This window comes from Zingiber officinale, chromosome 2B, assembly GCF_018446385.1.
Source record: "Zingiber officinale cultivar Zhangliang chromosome 2B, Zo_v1.1, whole genome shotgun sequence".
NCBI classification, from domain to species: domain Eukaryota; kingdom Viridiplantae; phylum Streptophyta; class Magnoliopsida; order Zingiberales; family Zingiberaceae; genus Zingiber; species Zingiber officinale.
The window spans coordinates 65272494-65282640 of NC_055989.1; the positions used below are offsets into that span (position 1 = coordinate 65272494).

A 10147-nucleotide genomic window follows, 5' to 3' on the forward strand; every position below is an offset into this window, starting at 1 on the left:
ATATCTTGGAGTGCTTCATCATATGATCGGGGATCGGGTTCATGTTTACCCGGATCAAGTCCAAGACTCTCCCAAAACATGAATCTTTCAGTGCCTCACAACCCTCCCACTACGACGAGGCACCGTGCGTGGTTGTGTATCATGTGTGACACGTGTTGCGGTCTCTTGTGGTACTTCATCTTGTCCTGTTGGTACTGAAGTAGACATGTCCTCTCTAAGTTCTTCTAAAACGACTTTACTATTGGGCTTGTGATCCATTATATAGTCTTCTTCTAAAAGCGGGCATTGGTGCTAACAATGACCTTCTGGTCTTTAGGACTATAAAATAAACCACCTTTTGTTCCTTTGGGATATCCTACAAACACGCGAACTTCTGTACGAAATTCTAACTTATCAGCATCTGGTTTCAGCACATGTGCTGGACTACCCCAAATCCGAATATGTCTTAGACTGGGTTTTCGCCCATTCCACAATTCTATGGGAGTAGAAGAAACTGATTTAGAAGGTACTAAGTTCGGAACATATCGTTTCCCGAGCATATCCCCAAAACGAATTTGGTAATTGAATAACTCATCATCGATCTAACCATCTCCATAAGAGTCCTATTCCTTCGCTCGCTACACCATTCTTTGGGGTGTTCCAGTGCGCAATTGGGATTGAATCGACCTCCGATAAGTAATTCCTAAACTCTCCTAAGAGGTATTCGCCACCACGATCAGATCGTAGTGTGTTGATACTTTTACCTAATCGTTTCTCCACATCAGCCTTGTATTCTTTGAACTTGTCAAAGCATTCGGACTTGCGGCGCATTAGGTAAATGTATCCATATCTTGAATAATCGCATGAAAGAGACAAAATATTCAAAACCTCCTCTTGCCTGGACAGACATAGGACCACACAAATCGAGTGAACCAACTCTAACACTTCTTTGGCTCTATACCCCTTGGCCTTGAACGACCTCTTGGTCATTTTACCTTCTAAGCAAGATTCACAAGTTGGAAAATTTTCCAACTCAAATGAACTTAAAAGTCCGCTATAAGCCTTCGAATCCTACTTAAGTTAATATGACCAAGCCTTAGATGCCAAAGATATGCTTGGTTCATTTCAAGGTTCTTTTCTCTTATTAGAATTAGAAGATGAATTATAAATTTCCATGTTTTGCTTTGTGGAAGAATTTGGATTTAATATATACAAATTGCCAACTAATGCACCAGAACAAATAATCACTTTATTTCTTTTAATAACTACATCGTTATTGAAAGAAACTGAATATCCATCTAAAAATAGTTTAGAAACTGAAATTAAATTCTTTCTAAAACTGGGTACATAAAGACAATTTCTTAAAACCAAATTTCTATTTCTACTAAAAGATAAGTAGACGTCTCCCACTGCAACAGCTGCCACCGTAGTAGCATTGCCCCTGTAGACGGTAATCTCTCCTTGAGATAGTCGTCGGGTTTCCTGGAACCCCTGCAAGGAAGACATAATCAGTGGCTCCCGTATCTACACACCATGTGCTGGTAGATAACACCGCTAAACATGTTTCAACAACTAGAGTATGAGATATACCTTTGTTTTGGTTCTTACGAGGACAGTCCGCCTTCCAATGTCCTGCCTGCTTGCAGATGAAGCACTTGCCCTTCGGCTTCTTCATTCCAGCTTTAAATCCTGTACTCTGAGATTTATTCACTTTCTTTGAACCGTTTGTTTCTTCTTCTTCTTTTCTTTCGGTTTAGAAGTAGAACCATTTTCAAGATAGTGAATTTGAGCATTGTGACGAAATAACCCTTCTGCTGCTTGAAGTTCTGTCAATAGTTCCTTTTATTCATATTATAGTTCAGGCGGAACTGCTCAAAACTTCTAGGTAGGGTTTGGAGGATCATATCGATCCGGGTTTCCCCATCAATTTCTCCTCCAAGGATCTGTATTTCGTTCGGATAAGCCATCATGTTTAGGATATGATCCCTTACAGGAGTACCCTCTTGCATGGTGGCTGTCATTATCTTTCTCATAGCTTCTTGTCTAGAAGCCCTATCCCGATGACCAAAGAGTTCCTTGAGATTGTTCATAATATCATAAGTCGTTGGTAAATCTTTATGTTGATGTTGCAATACATTTGACATTGAAGCCAAAATGTAACACCGCGCCATCTCATCCGCTTTTACCCATTTCCTATGATATTCAATCTCCTCTTGGGTAGATTCACCAGTGGGTGCATCAGGGCAAGGCTCAACAATAGCTTTCAGCAGTAAGAACAATATCCGTGTTTCTTTTCCAATCTATGTAATTTGGTCCAATAAGTCTATTTTGTTGAAGTATGATGGACAGTGGGTTGAAAGTCATCCTAAGAATCACAAATAACTTTTGGTCGAACTCTAAATTTAGAATAATATTGATTCCTCAAACAATACTATTTTAAATTAACCAACACCTTAAAACACCGTGAATTTTGTATGCCACGTTAGTGTGGACGATACAAATTCAACATTTGTAAAAGGAGGGTTTTAACCCATTAATTTTATTATCTTGTCAACCTAACTTTTGACAAATAAAATTAATAGTTGGTATTATTTGGTCACACAAATAATAGCAGTGCCGTTTGGGAGGATACTATTAGATGTGTCTAAGTGTACACCATTACTTGACACTAAGTCCATTAATAAGATTATGCCACTCCGTTGGGGAAGATCACACGCCTTAATTAACTTCCTATAGTCATCCAAAATGGAAGTCATTCTAGTGATCCGCAAACAAGCTCATCCGTTATGGAGGAAGGCACTCGAGCCAACGCCAAGCTTGTTTGCATCACTTACAAACCAAGAATGGAGACCATGGGATTTACTTAAAATCCTCTCCCACTTAGTTATTTATAAATGAGGAATTTTAACTATGCTAGCCTACTAAACTTGTAAACTAACATGCATACACAGCACAATATAAAAGCAATAAATAGAAAATCTAATTTTCAACTATTATGGCTTTTATCTTTAATTGTCCTCCGTGTTGTCATCCCAAGTGCCGCCATATTTGGCCACCGCCACCGGGTCTAACTGTCGCATCCATCTTGCTCCGAGTTCCGCGCCTCTGGTCCTTAGAAGGTTCCACGCTTTGCAAGATTCGATCCATGACATAAATAGAATTTTACATTTTGATCCTATATTCCATAAAAGGAATGTACATGTATCTAGATCAAAATAAAATCCTAATAAAACTAAATACGCTCCTGTATTTTAATACAATCATGCACACACATATAAATTGCCCTTGACATGTCCAAGGGTCCAATCACACACATAATTAACTAAAAGCCATAATAGTTGGATCCTGCATCCATAGAGTTAGCACATCCTACTATTAACCTGCCTAAATTATGTATGACATGTGCATAATTAAACTAAATACCAAATACACAGAGGCAAAACCCTAGCTCTGATACCAATTGTTGGTTGCTACTCGGAAAGCCTATAGGTTCCACTGTATAAAAATTTTGTACAAAGATTTGAACCTTTTCCTAGCTACCATGTGTTCTTTTAAATTAAATTTTGGATCTCCTGCGGAACTTAACACGTTTGATCCAAAACTTAATCTATTTGTTCTTTTAGGTTTTGACTTGGATCTCCTGCGGAACTTAACACGTTCGACCCAAGTCTCCTTAAGTTATTAATTCCATTAAATATTAATTTCCATAAAAGGTTCCCAAGATCGACGTGGCGAGGCACATGGCCTTCTTGGATATGGGAGCAACCACCACCGACTAGACAAAACCTTTAATAGAAAGCTAATATTTAATTTCCTAAAATAACTTTAGGTTAACCAAAGAGAACAATCAAATCACAAGGAAAAGAAAGAAACAAAAGAACACAACTTCGAAAAACCATATTCGAAATACTAGAACGTAAGCCTCTTGTATTTGGTATTATTTCCATAAATAACTAGCATGATGCGGAAATAGAAATTACTAGTTATACCTTGTAGAAAAACCTCTTGATCTTCTACCGTATTCCTCTTCTAACCTCGGACGTTGTGTGGGCAACGATCTACCAAGATGAGAAACCACCAACCACCTTCTTCTCCTCCAAGCAAGGTTCGGCCACAAAGGAAGAACTTTACCAAAGAAGAAAATCAAAATACTAACCAAGCTCCAAGAGATGCTAGCTTTCTCTCCTTCTTCTTCTTCTTCTCCGAGTAGTATCCGGCCACCACAAGAACTCCAAGGGAGAGGGAGAAGTTCGGCCACCACAAGAGGAAGAGAGGGAGAGGGTAATGGCCGGCCACAACACCAAGGAAAAAGGGAGAGAAAACAATAGAGGTTGTATCTCATGAAGGCACCCCTACCCCTTCTTTTATATTTCTTGGCCTAGGCAAATTAGGAAATTTATTTACAATAAAATTTCCTTAATTTCCTTGACATGATTTATTTGAGAAAAATAAAATAAAATTTCCCAAATAAACTCTAATGGCCGGCCACATCAAGAGGAAGCAAATTGGACAAGTTTCAATCAACAATTAAAACTTTCCTTATTTGTTTCCGGAAATTTTAAAAAATAAAATTTCTCTTTAAAATCTCTTCATGGTTAATAAAAGGAAATATCTATAATTTTAATTTTATTAACATGTGAATAATTTTAAAGAGAAAATAAAACATCTCTCCAATCTACAAATAAGGAAAGAGATCTAATCTCTTTCTTTAATCTTTTGTAAATCTTTTACAAGAGAGATATTTTAATTTTAATTCTCTTTAAAATATATCTTCCACATAATAATAAAAATTAAAATTAAATTTCTTTTTAATTTATTTTGGCCGGCCCTACTAGCTTGGGTTCAAGCTAGGCCACCCAAAATCATACCTAGGTCGGCCCTAGCTTGTTCCCAAGCTAGCTTGGCCGGCCCCATTGGGTGGGTATAGAAGGTGGGTATAGGTGGGTATAGAACTCTATAAATAAGAGGCTACGATAGGGACCGAGAGGAGGAATTGGTTTTGGTCTCCGATAAAATTAAGCATCCGTTCGCCCCTAACACACAACTTAATTTTATCAATGATAATTCATTCCACTAGAGAACTATCATTGAACTACCGCACCAATCCCAAATTACATTTTTGGGCTCCTTCTTATTATGAGTGTGTTAGTCTCCTGTTTAAGATATCGAATGTCCACTAATTAAGTGAGTTACTGACAACTCATTTAATTAATATCTAAGTCCAAGAGTAGTACCACTCAACCTTATTATCATGTCGGACTAAGTCCACCTGCAGGGTTTAACATGAAAATCTTTATGAGCTCCTCTTGAGGACATTATCAACCTAGTATCACTAGGACACAGTTTCCTTCTATAATCAACAACACACACTATGAGTGACACCATTTCCCAATTTATCGAGTTTATTGATTCATCGAACTAAATCTCACCCATTGATAAATTAAAGAAATAAATATCAAACATATGTGCTTGTTATTATATTAGGATTAAGAGCACACACTTCCATAATAACTGAGGTCTTTATTCCTTTATAAAGTCAGTATAAAAGGAACGACCTCAAATGGTCCTACTCAATACACTCTGAGTGTACTAGTGTAATTATATAGTCAAGATAAACTAATACCTAATTACACTACGACTTTCTAATGGTTTGTTCCTTTCCATTCTGGTCGTGAGTTACTGTTTATAATTTATAAGGTACTGATAACATCATCTTCTGTATGTGACACCACATACTATGTTATCTACAATATAAATTAAATGAACAACTACAAACAAATGTAGATAATTAGACCAAATGTGATTCTTTATTCATAATGAATGTTTACAAAGCTTAGGTTTTCAGTATACACTCCAACAGTCTGCCATCTTTCTGCAGACCAAGTGGCCGCCCATGCACTCCAAATCTCGTCGGATACATAAGCAGGCCGTGTGTCATCCTTTCTCACATAGTATAATAGGTCTTTGTACAACCTTGCACAATAAATATTCCAAGATTTTGCAAATTCTACCTCGTGCCCCTCCTCCTATGTATATTTTTTCTGCAATTAAAAAATAAAATTTTAGTATATTAAAGGATAAATATAATATACATATTCAATTATTTACCACAAATTCTTGATAATAGAAATCCTTAGTTGCAGCATCTACATGTCTCCATGTAGTCCTAGATATGCAGACTCTTTCCTTAAATTTCCGTGTGATATATGTGGATACTCGATGACCGTCGGGAGTAAACCTACATATAAGCAATATTAAGACATAAGATATATGTTATAAATAAAGAACTTGAATTACTAATAATAAAAAAATACTTACGACTCTCCAACAACCCTAAGGACGGTGGATCCACGGAGTGGTGGTGGAAGATCTGTCATGATACCTTATATCTACAAAAACATATTACAGCACATCATAATAAGTCTTTAATAACATGATAAATAAGCGACAAAACATGATAAGCATAACTTACTAGATGAATAATAATGCTAAAATTTAATCAATCCTAGACTCTGGAAGCATTTCTACTCAACATTAACAGTTTGTAAGTCGTCGTCGCTAGACTCTGTTAGTTCAATAAAATCCTCACTGCTGGATTTCTCTCCATCATCTATCTCCTCGTCAATGACATTACCATCTACAAGTAATTGTTATGTAGATTGGAGTTGTGAATCAACTGAATGTCTCTCTACTTCGTCATTCTGAAATGCATCATGGTTTTGAGCAGTAATAGTGTTCGACATTTCTATGGTAGAACGAGACTTCAATCGACAAACAGACAACCATTCACTAGCTCTTCTTCTCTTCGTAGGATATTCAAGATAAACCACCTGACCCGCTTGTATTGCAAAAATGAAAGGTTCAAACTTATTGAACCTTCTGTTTGCATTAACCTCTACTAAATTATAATTTGGATGTATTCTGGTACCTGTTCTTGGGGTTGGATCATACCATGAACATTTGAACAACACACACCTTTTTATCGGTAATGCAGGATACTCAACCTCTATAATTTCCTCAAGTCTACCATAGTAATCAAACTCAGTGTTATTGGTGTCGATAGATCCTTTAACGCAGACACCAGAATTAAAAGTTAATCTCTGCGAATCTCGTTGTCTCACATGGAATTTGAGACCATTAGCATAGTAACCCGAATAGACCATTATTTGGCGTAGGGTCCAGATGCAAGATTTAATATTCTATCATCTTGTACATTAGATATTCTTCGGTCTTTCACCTATCAAAATAGTAATAAAAAAAATTAGGACCGAACTTATTTTAATAAAGAATTATAAAAATTTCTCTAACTCACATATATTTGAAACCATAATGCAAATTCGGTCTCTAACTTTTCAGCAACCTTACTTACAGTCATTGATGGATTTTGAAGATATAATTGTTGCTCATACAAGCTTTGAAAGAAGGTAATTATAAGAAAATTAGGATATCAAGCAATTAAGTACAACGAAATAAAAGCTTGATTAAAGAAGTTAACTTATTTTATATAGGGTTTGACCTCATCACAGTTTAAGAGTATGTATGTTCTTGCAGCATGGTATTCTTGTTGAGTTAACCATCTAGAAATAGATGCACCCATTGGTTTACCAGAAAATTTGAAAATAGAAAGCATCGATGGATCTATATTATGAGTATCATCAGAATTTCTAGGACATTTGCGGTGTCTGGTTTTAACATTATCAACAAAATAATAAGAGCAGAAAGAAGATGCTTCCTCCACCAGATAAGCATTACATATTGACCCTTCAACTCTTATTTTATTACGAACATTATTTTTTAATTTTCTCAAAAACCTTTCAAATGGGTACATCCATCTATACTGCACAGGAACAGTTATTCGTGCCTCATATGGTAAATGTACCGGTAGATGCTCCATTGAATAAAAAAAAACTTGGTGGAAATATGCGCTCCAACTTACAAAGTATGAGAGGAATGCCAATCTCTAGCTGAATCATATCAACCGTCATAATACACCTCGCTGTCAAATCTCTGAAAAAAAGACTCAACTCTGTAAGTGTTTGCCAAACATTATTGGAAAGTAAATCATGAAAAACTATTGGAATAAGTCTTTGCATGAACACATGACAGTCATGACTCTTCATTCCAAACATCTTTAATTTGTTCATGTCAATGCATCGAGCCATATTCGAAGCATATCCATCTGGAAATTTGATTTATTTTAACCAACTACATAAAGCTTTTTTACCATCTTTGTCCAATGTATAACAAGCTTTTGGAAACTTATAAGTTGTTTCATTCTGATGTAACTCTGGTCTGTTGACTAGTTCTTTTAATTCCTCACGTGATTTTGCAGTGTCCTTAGTTCTTCCAGGTACATTCATCATGGTGTTGAAGATATTATCAAAGAAATTTTTCTCAACATGCATCACATCTATATTGTGTCGAATGAGTAGATAATTCCAATAAGGCAACTCCCAGAATATGCTCCTTTTCTTCCAGCCACACTTGCACATCCTCACAAGATATTTATTTATCTCATCAGAATTAGGCTGAGATACTAGGAGGAATCCATAACTATCTATTTGTTTAATGATTTCTTCACCTGAAGCATGGACTGCTGGGGGATGTTTTCTGACTACAACATTCTTTAGAAAAATTTTCTTATTTCGCCTAAAAAGGTGATCCAGTGGTAGAAATTTACGATGATTATCAAACCAAGATACCTTCCCACTGCAAGGCAATGAAAATGCATCGGATTTTGTCATGCAATGTGGGCATGCTAATTTACCAGCCGTGCTCCATTCCGACAACATTGAGTATGCTAGAAAATCACTGATCGTCCATAATAAGGCCGCATGTAATATAAAATTAGTTTTACTTACAATATCATAAGTAACCGACCCTACATTCCATAATTCATTAAGTTCGGCAATTAGAGGTTACAAGAAAATATCTATCTTATCTTTTGGATTGGTTGGACCAGGAATAAGCACGGTAAGGAACATAAATTCATCTTTCATACACATCCATGATGGTAAATTGTACGGTGTTAATATAACTAGCCAAGATGAATATTGTTGTCCCGACTGACCAAATGGTTGAAATCCATCTGCAGAAAGTCCCAATCTCACATTTCGTGGTTCCATTGCAAAGGAGGGAAACACAATATCAAGATGTTTCCATGCAGGAGAATCACAAGGATGACACATTATACCTCCTTCGTGCTCATGCTCATGCTCATGATGCCACAACATGTGGTCAGCTGTAGCTGCAGATGCATACAAGCGTTAAAATCTAGCAGTTAACGGAAAATAATACATCACTTTCCAAGCAATATTTTTCCTCTTCTTCCCTGGTATGCAAGTACGATGCTTAAAACGAGGGTGAGTACAGATTTTACATTCATCCAAATCACTATCTTCATTCCAAAATATCATGCAGTTGTTTATACAACAATCAATCTTCTCTACAGGCAAACCTAAACCTCTGATCAATTTCTTTGTTTCATAGAAGCTATCAGTCATTATGTTATCAGTAGGGAGCAACTCTGACATCAATTGACAAATGTCATCGTAACATCTTTCTGAGAAATGATGTTCTGCTTTCATATTCAATAACCTTGCTGTAGTTGATAGTTGTGAATGACCAGAAGGAATGTCTTCCCACACTTCTCTTTCACTAGCCTTTAACATTTCATATAGTTGCTGATATTCAGGAGTTGATATTTCATCTATATTCAAATAATCAACTGCATTCATCGCATCTTGAATCATTGATTGCATTGAAATATCAATATTATTTGATGCTTCAGGAGCTGTAACAGTAGTCCCAGAATACGAACCACCAGATGACCCAATTGGTTTATATAAATAAGGCTCTCTGTGACAATACCAATTGTAGTAATTTGGCACAAAACTATTTCTACATATGTGCATTTTTACAGTATCCTCATCACGAAATGCTCTATTTTGACATTTTTTATGATTGCACGGACACCGTAACTCAGCACCATTCATACATTCTGGATGACTTTTAGCAAAATTCACAAACTGTTCAACTTCAGCAATAAAATCATCTTTGATAAAACCATTGTCTAATCGATTGTACATCCAAGCATTGTTCATATACATTGTTATAACCTAAAGAGAATATAATTTGAAACATTATTAAACTTGTTGTATCACTTGAA

The 10147-nt window shown here is 36.1% G+C and overlaps 1 long non-coding RNA gene across 1 annotated transcript; it reads right to left on the reverse strand.

Moving 5' to 3' along the window:
- Positions 1-5924: 5924 nt before the first annotated feature.
- LOC122049153 lies at positions 5925-6336 on the reverse strand. Its single transcript, XR_006130858.1, has 3 exons — positions 6298-6336; positions 6088-6217; positions 5925-6020 (listed from the first exon to the last, which is right to left on the reverse strand). It is a non-coding gene; the product is annotated as an uncharacterized LOC122049153 (long non-coding RNA).
- Between the last annotated feature and the right edge of the window lie 3811 nt (positions 6337-10147).